Source organism: Hyla sarda, chromosome 5 (assembly GCF_029499605.1).
Source record: "Hyla sarda isolate aHylSar1 chromosome 5, aHylSar1.hap1, whole genome shotgun sequence".
In the NCBI taxonomy this organism is placed as follows: domain Eukaryota; kingdom Metazoa; phylum Chordata; class Amphibia; order Anura; family Hylidae; genus Hyla; species Hyla sarda.
In genome coordinates, this window is record NC_079193.1 from 293,141,712 (window position 1) to 293,154,059 (window position 12,348).

At 42.1% G+C, this 12,348-nt stretch overlaps 1 protein-coding gene across 13 annotated transcripts in view; it reads left to right on the plus strand.

The window, feature by feature from the left end:
* FAM110B (family with sequence similarity 110 member B) overlaps positions 1-12,348 on the plus strand; it is a 282,271-nt gene that overhangs the window by 180,579 nt on the left and 89,344 nt on the right. For all 13 annotated transcript variants that reach the window (XM_056521982.1, XM_056521980.1, XM_056521981.1 and 10 more), the window contains one exon: positions 9,217-9,338. The gene's annotated coding sequence lies outside the window, so the exon portion shown is untranslated. The remainder of the gene's footprint in view (positions 1-9,216; positions 9,339-12,348) is intronic.

Here is a 12,348-nt window from a genome sequence, read left to right on the forward strand (position 1 = left end):
CACCGTACACCATGCACCGTACATGCTGGGAGTTGTAGTTTTGCAACAGCTGGAGGCACACTGGTTGTGAAACACTGAGTTAGGTCACAAACTCAGTGATACATAACCAGTGTGCCTACAGTTGTTGCAAAACTGCAACTCTCAGCAGTCACCGACAGCCAACGGGCATGCTGGGAGTTGTAGTTATGCAACAGCTGGATGTATCCCCCCAATGTGAACGTACAGGGTACACTCACATGGGCGGAGGATTACAGTAAGTATCTGGCTGCAAATTTGAGCTGCCGCAAACTTTCTGCTGCAGCTCAAATTGCCAGCGAGAAACTACTGTGAACCCCCCGCCCGTGCGACTGTACCCTAAAAACACTACACTACACTAACACAAAAAATAAAATAAAAAGTAAAAAACACTACATAAACACATACCCCTACACAGCCCCCCTCCCCTCCCCAATAAAAATGAAAAACGTCTGGTACGCCACTGTTTCCAGAACGGAGCCTCCAGCTGTTGCAAAACAACTCCCAGTATTGCCAGATAGCCGTTGACTGTCCAGGCATGCTGGGAGTTTTGCAACAGCTGGAGGCACCCTGTTTGGAAATCACTGGCGTAGAATACCCCTATGTCCACCCCTATGCAATCCCTAATTTAGGCCTCAAATGCGCATGGCGCTCTCACTTTGGAGCCCTGTCGTATTTCAAGGCAACAGTTTAGGGTCACATATGGGGTATCGCCGTACTTGGGAGAAATTGTGTTACAAATTTTGGGGGGTATTTTCTGCTTTTACCCTTTTTAAAAATGTAAAATTTTTGGGAAAACAAGCATTTTAGGTAAAAAAAAAAATTTTTTTTTTACATATGCAAAAGTCGTGAAACACCTGTGGGGTATAAAGGTTCACTTAACCCCTTGTTACGTTCCCCGAGGGGTCTAGTTTCCAAAATGGTATGCCATGTGGGTTTTTTTTTGCTGTCCTGGCACCATAGGGGCTTCCTAAATGCGGCATGCCCCCAGAGAAAAATTTGCGTTCAAAAAGCCAAATGTGACTCCTTCTCTTCCGAGACCTGTAGTGCGCCAGCAGAGCACTTTTCACCCCCATATGGGGTGTTTTCTGAATCGGGAGAAATTGGGCTTCAAATTTTTAGGGGTATTTTCTGCTATTACCCTTTTTAAAAATAAAAAATTTTGGGAAAACAAGCATTTTAGGTAAAATTTTTTATTTATTTTTTTACATTTGCAAAAGTCGTGAAACACCTGTGGGGTATTAAGGTTCACTTTATCCCATGTTACATTCCCCGAGGGGTCTAGTTTCCAAAATGGTATGCTATGTGAGATTTTTTTTGCTGTTCTGGCACCATAAGGGCTTCCTAAAGGTAACATGCCCCCCAAAAACCATTTCAGAAAAACGTACTCTCCAAAATCCCCTTGTCGCTCCTTCCCTTCTGAGCCCTCTACTGCGCCCACCGAACACTCTACATAGACATATGAGGTATGTGCTTACTCGAGAGAAATTGGGCTACAAATACAAGTAAAAATTTTGTCCTTTTTACCCCTTGTAAAAATTCAAAAATTGGGTCTACAAGAACATGTGAGTGTAAAAAATGAAGATTGTGAATTTTCTCCTTCACTTTGCTGCTATTCGTGTGAAACACCTAAAGGGTTAAAACGCTGACTGAATGTCATTTTGAATACTTTGGGGGGTGTAGTTTTTATAATGGGGTCATTTATGGGGTATTTCTAATATGAAGACCCTTCAAATCCACTTCAAACCTGAACTGGTCCCTGAAAAATACTGAGTTTGAAAATTTTGTGAAAAATCGGAAAATTGCTGCTGACCGTTGAAACCCTCTGGTGTCTTCCAAAAGTAAAAACACGTCAATTTTATGATGCAAACATAAAGTAGACATATTGTATATGTGAATCCAAAAATAAATTATTTGGAATATCCATTTTCCTTACAAGCAGAGAGCTTCAAAGTTAGAAAAATGCTAAATTTTCAAATTTTTCATCAAATTTACGGATTTTTCACCAAGAAAGGATGCAAGTATCAACAAAAATTTACCACTATGTTAAAGTAGAATATGTCACGAAAAAACAATCTCGGAATCAGAATGATAAGTAAAAGCATTCCAGAGTTATTAATGTTTAAAGTGACAGTGGTCAGATGTGCAAAAACCGCTCCGGTCCTTAAGGCCAAAATGGGCTCCGTCCTGAAGGGGTTAAACTTTTAATATCGAAGGGGTTTATGTGTTTCTTTTTTAGGGTGCGTTCACACGCTAGTAACTGGCACCGGGTTTCCTGCTGCGGGAAACCCACTGCGAGTTACGCTACCATTCATTTGAATGGGTCCGAGGACACTCCGCAAATCTGACACTATTGCGGACTGTCTGTGCACCCATTTAAATCAATGGTTTTGTAACTCGCAGCCGGATTCCCGCAGCGGGAAACCCACTGCTAGTTACTAGCGTGTGAACGCACCCTTAAACTTTTATTAAAACTTTTTTTTTTACACTTTTAGTCCCTAAGGGACTTTTAGGAGGATTAATTAGTTTCATCATACAGATCAACAGAGTTCTGTTGAACTCCATTGATCTTTGTGCTCTGCGATCCATTGATAGAGCCTGTTCCAGCCAAGTTCTATTAATCACAGAGCCACAGACACAAGGGAACAGAGGTAACCCCTCCGGCTACATCTATAGTTGATCATGCTGTGGGGTGGCGATCCACCCCACTAGCCCACAAGGGAGCATTCACATGTCCCTTTAGATGCCGTTGTCAGCTGCGATCAAAAGAGTTAATAGCCAGCCGTGGCGATCTCCGCATGCTGGCTATTAGCAGTGGCCTCCAGTTACTGAAATATGGAGCAGGCACGATTCCTGAGCTCACTCCATACACCCCTCCTGAGCGTCGCCGTGCTTGTCGGGGGCTTTCAGGTCTGGCCCTGTTTGCCTGATGCATGGCTAAGGGCCTGAAAAATTCACCTGCATGGCGTGTGCAACTGCATGTCCTGGTTGTCGGGCGATAAGAATTCCACATCCCTGTCCTATGGACATCCGTTGAGGGAGGCTCCATCTTGTCTCTGGTACACCGTGTGTGCCCTCTATGTATATTCATAGCTTCTATCAGCTTTTCTGACTTATGTAGAAGGACTGACCATATCTGTATTACGTATCTTGTTGTTTTCTTTAAAAAAAAAAATTCTTATTTCATTTTGGAGACTCTGGAACCAATTTATCAGTTTTCTGTAGGGTTATGGTTTCAACATACAATTGTATTACAACAAAGTGTTATATGTAATCTAGCGCCTGTCTATACACTACCATCTGCTTGTATCCAGTATCACATAGAGGCACATGGAGGAAACCAGGGGTCAAGTCCTGAGACATAAGTGTAGGAATGCACAAGAGTTCAACTCAAGGGCTGGTCCTGCAGGACTTATGCTAATGGTAACTGTGTTCCGGCTTTGTAAAAAGTTGAGCCCTGCCCAAAACCAAAACGGTTTGGTTTTGCCCATAACAACCAATCACAGCTCAGCTATCATATCATAACAAGCTGTGGAAAAATAAAAGCTGAGCTGTGATTGGTTGTTATGAGCAAAGCCAAAAAGTTTTTTTTTTGGGGGGTTTTAGGCACATTGATCAAACGTGTCACAATGTCATAGATTCATCAAACCCTATTAGGGGGGGGCATTACTCCTATGAGTGAACACAAGGCGGCACAGTGTAATATAGAACCATAAGGACTCTGTCTGCCGCCATACAGGCGCACAGCTTCACTAGGTGCAGGAGACCTTACAAATGTGTTTTCTAGAATTAAAAGTATTCCGCATATTTTACACTGTATAATGACAATGAAGGGACACAATCAGCTTTTACATACAAAGTGTCACTTTGTTGAACTCATAATACGCTGAACTTCCTATGCGGCTCATGTGATCCGATTTGCTCGCCCTGCTGTTTTTTTTCCCCTCTTTATGCACATTTGGGTAAATTTGGGTATATCTCAGATATATTCTCTTGGTTGGTGATTTTATTTTTGTTTTTTCTTCTTATTGCATTTTTTTTATAAATAAGCATTTGCCTATCTCCTCAGGATGTATTTATTGGTGATGCTTAAAAAAACCAAACTGCATTGTATTAATGTAAATGACCTTGCTGTTAGAGTAACAATACGGTAGCTGTTGATACACATTAGACAGACTATTGAACACAGCCTGTTTTGTTGCCTAGATAAGATGAGAAAAACTAATGGTGCCTAAATACCAGAAGTACATAGCAGACAACACATTATATGTCTTCTTTATTTCAGAGCTCTTTTAAAGGGGTTTTGCAACCATAGACCCTTATCCTCCTACCTTGTGCATAAGGAATACATGTCTAATCATTGGGGAGGGGGGGTTGGGGATAGGGGTTCAACTGTTCTCCTAATGATCTTAAAAGGGTACTCCATTGGAAAACTTTTTTTTTTTTATCAACTGATACCAGAAAGTTAAGCAGATTTGTAAATGTACTTATACAGTAACCCCCCGACATATGATAAAATCGACATTCGATGGCCTCTCAGAGGCCATCGCATGTCGATGTCAGCATCGACATACGATGCTTTTATATGTCGGGGCCATCGCATTAACTGCTATCCGACAGTGCAAAATGCTTAAGCCGCTGTCGGATAGCAGTGTAATGTGCCCCAGCAGGTTCACTTACCTATTCCCGCTGCTCCGGGTCCACTTCGCGATCCTCCGGTGTCTTGCGCATCTTCTCCAGGGTCCGGGCCTTGCTTTCCGGCGTCGTTATTACGTCACTACGCACGCCGCGCCGGTGCAGCAGCGTAATAACGTCACCAGAAAGCGAGGCCCGGACCCTGCAGAAGATACGCAAGACACCGGAGGATCGCGAAGAAGACACCGGAGCAGCGGGACAGCATCGGGAGCCCCTGGAACAGCAGCGGCAGCGGTGAGGACCTGGTGCGGAGCGGCGGGGACAGGTAAGTACAGCTTCCTATACTTTACATTGCACGGATCCCTCAACATACGATGGATTCGACAAACGATGGGTCGTTTGGAACGAATTACCATCGTATGTTGAGGGACCACTGTATTTAAAAATCTTAATCCTTCCAGTACTTATCAGCTGCTGTATGCTCCGCAGGAAGTTGTATTTCTTTCTGGAATTCTTTTCAGTCTGACCACAGTGCTTTCTACTGACACCTCTGTCCATGTCAGGAACTGTCCAGAATACAAGCAAATCCCCATAGCAAACCTATCCTGCTCTGAAAAGTTCCTGATATGGACAGAGTTGTCAGCAGAGAGCACTGTGGTCAGCCTGAAAAGAACTCCAGAAAGAAATACAACTTCCTCTGGAGCATACAGCAGCTGATAAGTACTGAAAGGATTAAGATTTTCGAATAAAAGTAATTTACCATATATACTCGAGTATAAGACGAGTTTTTCAGCACGATTTTTCGTGCTGAAAACGCCCCCCTTGGCTTATACTCGAGTGAACTCTCCACCTGTCTATCCCTTATCAGTGGTCTTCAACCTGCGGACCTCCAGATGTTGCAAAACTACAACTCCCAGCATGCCCGAACAGCCATTGGCTGTCCGGGCATGCTGGGAGTTGTAGTTTTGCAACATCTGGAGGTCTGCAGGTTGAAGACCACTGCGGCCTTCGTCATCATCCAGACCCCCCTTTAGTTTTCTACTCACCTCCCCTCGGTGGGAAGGAAGGGTGAGCTGGTCCGGGCCATCTATGCTGCAGGGACCGTCAGGTGGGAAGGGTTAGTCGTTCCGTTCCGGGCTGTCCATTTTCACCGGGCCGGCCGGGGCCTTCTTCTCCGGGCCGGCTCCGGCCTAGTGACGTTGCCTTGACGACGACGCACAGGGACGAACGTGCACAGCAGACGTCTGCTGTGCACATTCGTCCCTGTGCGTCGTCGTCAAGGCAACGTCACTAGGCCGGAGCCGGCCCGGAGCGGAGAAGAGGGCCTCCCGGTGAAAATGGACAGCCTGGAACGACTAACCCTCCCCACTGGACGGTTCCTGCAGCATAGATGGCCCGGACCAGCTCACCCTTCCTTCCCACCGAGGGGAGGTGAGTAGAAAACTAAAGGGGGGTCTGAATGATGACGAAAGCCACAGTGGTCTTCAACCTTCGGACTTCCAGATGTTTCAAAACTACAACTCTCAGCGTGCCCGGACAGCCGATGGCTGTCCGGGCCTGCTGGGAATTGTAATTTTTGTAACAGCTGGAGGTCCACAGTTTGGAGGCCACGTTTATAGGGAATAAACACTCATGGATACAATACACTTATTATGCTTGCTGGGCATGCTGGGAGTTGCAGTTTTGCAACATCTGAAGGCCAGCAGGTTGAAGACCACTGATGAAGGGATTGACAGGCGGTGATGATGACGGGGGTCTGGATGATTACGGGGGGGGGGGGGGGGATGATGACGGGGGGGATGATGACGGGGGGGAAGAGGATGATATAGGGGGGATGATGTATTTCCCACCCTAGGCTTATACTCAAGTATATACGGTACAAATCAGTTTAACTTTATGGCACCAGTTAATTTAAAGAAAATTGTTTTCCACCGGAGTACCCGCTTTTATAATGTGACTCTGAAGCTCCTGTCTAAATGGAGTGGCAGTGCGCGTACTTGACCACTTCTCCATTTATTGCCTATGAGTGTGTCATTGACCACTGAATGTTATATACTGCCATAGATAATAAATAAACTTGCAAAATCTGTTTATGTAGTACATAAGGGAAAAAAATCGTCAATCCCGGATAAAAAAAAAATTCTTTTATGTATATTTAGTTGTTTAGTATTTGGATAAAATGCATTACAATATATTTTTATTTAGCAAATAATTGGTGTGTACTCTTGTATACATTTTTTAAGCAGATTTTTTGGAGCAATGAAAAATTGTTGCACAACTGTGCAAATAGTATTGGTATAAACATATACCAAAACCCTGAGAAGCCTGATCCTACAGTCATCTCTTTCATCTGTCTCCAATATTTGCTAACTCACCTAATGTACATTACCCAAATGTAAGGAATAGATGTGGAGTTTTCTTAATTTGTTACGTTGTGCGTTCTATGCAATTTTTTTAGGTAGAATAATTATTAGTATAGATTAGTTCATCAATATACTAGAGTTGCAAATGAATCCTAGTTATATAGAATACTCCCTGACCCTATGGTGACACTGTGATACCTGGTTTTAATAATTAATAAGTGGTGTCATCAATATCTCAGCTTGAAGCCTACACAGGGGTCATTGATCTGTATGGGAAGATGTAGTTGTAATACTTAAGTGAATAATGGGCTGATGTCATGTTCCTTTCCTTGTATCTAATCTGGAAAGATGAGTCTGTATGTATCATGGCTTTATAGAAATCTGCCTCCTCTCTGTAGGTTGCAGTATCTATTCCATTCGCCTACTAGTATATAGAAAAGTTGACTGTTAGGCTCTATTTCTCCTTGTGATCAGCGCAACTCCAGCCGTGTTGATTAACAGACATTTAATGCACATGTATCGATACAGGTGGAGGTTTCCTTACATGCAGGAAAAAAGCATACCCAAAATTAGATTACAGCCCTTTTTATATGGCAAAACTCTGAGTGTGAGCTGATTGGCTAAGGAACACTGGTGGCTCATGGTGTATAACTTTATTACCGATCACAGTGTCCCTTTTACAGTTTCTTAATGTAACAAAAAGTTCATTATCCTACAAAAGCTTCTTTATTCTACCAAGGTCAGTTGGATAGTTTCAAATATCACTGGGAGCTGGCCAGAACAAAGATAATGGTTAACTGAAACTAGAAAAAACTGTCCAACGCCATCTTTGGTTAGACAACATATATATACATATACATACGAATTCTCGGAACATAGATATCAAAAGATAATTTTACCAAAAATGACCTTGATTAAAGCTTTACTTTTAAGTTTCAATCACTTAACTTAAAGAGGTTACCGGGGGATAAAAATTGTATATATGGGTGAGGTAAAGTTTAAAAAAACTATACTCTCCTGCCCTAATCCCCTGCAACCTTCGCACTAATGCTCCCATTCCTCTCAGCTACTTCCTCGTTGCTGATCTTCTGTCCCTTCAGGAACTGCCCTGCTCAACCAATCATTGGCCTCAGCGTGTCCCACCTCAGTCAGTGGTTAAGTGGCGCAGTTTCTGCATTGAGGGAAGGTCATCAGCAACAATGAAGTAGCCGAGAGGACCAACAACCGGGAGGATTGGTGCAAATGCTTTGGGGTTTGGGGCGAGTAAATATTCTTGTAGCTCGATGATAACATCCATATAGTAAGATACCATCAACAAATGGAATTTCCACCTCCAGGTTTGTGTGTAAGTGGGTAAAAGTGATTTCCTAAAAGACTGTTATGCCCTCTTTTAAAAGAACTGATTTAAAGATTTGTGTATGTTATTTAAATGTATCTGTGCTCTAATGGGATTTTAATTTATATACTGTGTTCTTGGTGGGCCCAAAATAGAGCCTGAGAAGCTTGACTATCAAGTAACAATGGGATTGTGTACCATGGTACACTGTGGCATCGCCATGCCCTGGCAAAATGACTGGGCAAGTAGGGATGGTAGCATTACTATAGAGTCAATAGAAGAAAGGTGGAAATGGAACAAGCCCTCCTGCTGTGTACAGTGAAGGTTTAACTTGTAATCTGTAAGTACCAAGGTAATAGTAACCTGTGGCTAGAAGTGTGGTCATTATGTGATCAGGTAGAAGTTGATGTCCTTTATTGTTATTACAAGTTATAGAAAGTGGCAGCATCTACGAGGACTCACACTGGCACTTTGACAGGTAGAAGCAATCTGACTTTGTGGATCAGATGAGCTGTGCATTCTTTCAAGCTCTATAGAAGAGCTGGTCAAAAGGAAAACAGTAATGTATACATTTCTGCACCACCTAGTTTGTTTGTACCTGCAAAGCATATTGTCATTGTTCAATAACCTCAAAGCTTATTGTGCCACTCGTTGTGACTGTTGTAACTATTTGTGCCTTTATTGTGTTAAAGAACCTTAGTTAAATCTGTTTAACAATCTGGTCTTCCAGACATTCTTTAAGAACTTTGAAATATTTTAAGCACTACTCACATTTAAGAGGTAGTTCACACTCAAATGTAAATTTTGCTATTACCCCTTTGCTTTCATGGTATTACCAACATTAAATTTAGGTTTTCCATCTTTTAGTGCAAACAAGACAACCCCTGCACAAATCCCTGAGAAGACACATCTGACTTTACCCCCACCGAGAAAGTAAAGAAACATTACCAGATCTCTTCTTTGGAGCAGAAATTGGAGTTGGCCAAGAGGTAAATGTTCATTATTTTTGGCTTTGTGTTTTGATACACGTCATTTACATATAATCGTGTACTGAAACTTTTTCCAGAACCAAAAGGTTATCTTAAAACCCTTTTCAAGAACAGAACCACTACAGTGATTTAACCAATTACACTTCCCATTTTCTCGATAAGACTTTCATTTAAGCTAAGCCAAGCTTCTACTTCTTCAGCAGTGTTGATTGTTACCCATGGGAAACCTTGAGTTCATCTTATTACGAAGAGATAATTCACATGATTTACCCCATTTTGGTTAATTTTGTACTGGTAGGTCACAAAAGGCCTATTGTTACTGTTTAACATTCCTTCAATTTGTTTATGCTGAGCGATAGCAGATATAAAATTCTACAGTTATTATACCACCAGATGTTATTTCTGCAACTGCATGGCTGATAAAATGTGCTATGCAAGGATTAGAGATCCAAAGAGGTAACAAAAAATGTATTGCCTTTTTTTGCCTTTAACATAAATTGAGATTTTATTTTTTTTATATTTTTTTCCCCCTACATTTTCCTACTGCTCTGACAACTTCTCAAAGTTCTCCAACAAATTGTATACTCAACTGCCTTCAGGCTTTCAACAATACTCTGCTTTTGCTCATCAACTAAGTTGTGGGGGCATGGACATGGAAATGACAAGATAAGCATGTTCAGTCACTGTGTAATTGCCTTTTGAGAAGATACAAATGGCTTAGTTTTTAAATATGAAGGAGATCTGTCAGAAGCAAATTCCTCTACCAGTAAGAACTCCAGCTGAAAAGTTTTAGCAGTCTGTCAAATGTTCCTCAGATTTGTGTTTGTCATGCAAAGCCTTTAACACCCAGGCTGAAGTGTATGAGTATCCTTGTATATTACTGGATTATTCTTCATATTCAGATGTGTAAGTACTTGGGATGACTCCTTGGTAAGTGTTTATTGTACATAATTAAACTTAAAAGACTTAGTGATGGATTATGACGCTGACCATTATGTGACGTGTGTCATTGGTAAATATCTAAATATAGCATAAAGCTGTGTATGTGACCTGGACAAAATGTGGTGAAATACAGTAGACATTTGTGGTCTACCTATATGCTGTTCCTCCATGCATGCAATTATTATACACACCAATCGTACACCACCTGCCTAATGTGCAAAAAACAGCACGTCCAAACATTAATGAAGGAAATGTACAGGTGAAATGCAAAAGCAACAAATTATAGCGGGTTGAAATTTTGTAGGAGGTTCTTGTACCATAAAAAACAGCTCTGAACCGTGGAGGTATGGATGGCTTCAACATGACCTCTAAAGCTGAAGGTGTCTCATGGTATCGGGCACCAAGATGTTAATAGCTGATCCTATACTTTTTGAAGCAGATCATCCATGGATCAGACTTGTTTTTCCATCACATCTTACAGATCCTAAGTTGGATTGAGGTCTGGGTAATTTTGAGACCAAGTCACCCTCTTCAACTCTTTGTCATGTTCATAGATTTTTTCAGCATTAAGGAACATGTTATCCTGGTAAAAGAGGCCACACTCATTGGGGAATACCATTGTAATGAAGTGGTTTATTTAGTCTGTAATCATATTTGGGATGGTGGTACATGTCCAAGTAAATTCTACATGAATACCTGGACCCAAGGTTTTTGAGTAGAACCTTGCCAAGGGCATTACACTGCATCTGACAACTTGCCTTCTCCTAAGTGATAAACATGCAACTGGCCCCTTGATGTAAAGGAAAAGATGATTTGTCAGACCATGCCACCCTATGCCATTGCTTTATATACCATTTCTGATGCTCATTTGCCAATTGTAGGCACTTTGTTTTGCACAGGGTCAGCATCCGTTTTCTGACTGGCTATTTCCCCAGCGCCGGTCCTACCCCATAGTCCTCTTTACTAGCTCTGTTTATGTCCGTGTGGACAGGAAATACTCGGCGGCTCATGAGGATTACAGCATGGAGATCGGCTGCTGGGCAAGTATTTGCTATCTGCATAAGCATCAGTGAAGGCAATAAAGAAGACTGCGGTGAAGACCAAGTGCTGGGGAAGCCGGCAGTGACAGGGCAGTGGGCTGTATAAGTATCCCTCTGCAAAATGTGTGTGTGTGTGTGTGTGTGTATATATATCTGCTTCCTGCCTAGACAACCCCTTTTATCTAAGGCTACAGCATGGTCAGTGTGGCAACGTGTCCCGTGGCAACTGTGACCAGCTCATCTGGGCCAACGAATTACATCTTAAAGGCTTTAATAGTGCATACAGTCTCCTAAAGGAAGAAAACACTGTTAACAATTTAAAGGGGAACACCGCTCTGAACAGCATGCCCTGCTGTATCATTGCATGTCCTCCCGATTAAGAGCCACTCTTTGCAGCGGCTTTCTACTTTTTCCAATAAAGATTCCAAGCATGACATCATATGCCCGAATAGGACATATGGACAGAGTTTGCTGTAATGGGACAATCCCTTTAATCTTGATCGCTTCCATCTACAGAAATGCACTGAAATAGATCTTAAAGATAATAACCTGTCGCCTAAAGGTAAAGACAAATTCAAGAATATTGTAATAGTGCAGACTGTGCTCCAGGGCTTGTTCAACGAAGGTTTGTGGACTTTACCCCCACCCACTATGGTACTGGTGAACGTTGGCTTATGGTGTTGCATTCTGTTGCGATTTCATACATCTGGAAAATATCTATTGAAATACTATGAAGTAGTAGATGCTTTTCATGGTCAGCAAACAGGATGCTATACGTCAGTGCATGTGCTTTGTAAGCATTCAGGAAATGCCCCACATCTCCTTGCATTATGTTTTCTTGCACATTTGTTTTGAAAAGTAAAATTGAAATAATCTGTGGTTTTGCTGGGATAGGACTTTTTTTTTTCTGCCTAACCATTGCACATTTCTTGGCCTTTTGTCTAGGCCTCTTATATATTTAACCTCTGCTAATGTGAATCAGTTTGGCTCGTGCATCCCTCGCTGTGCACTTGTGAGTAATTCCACTC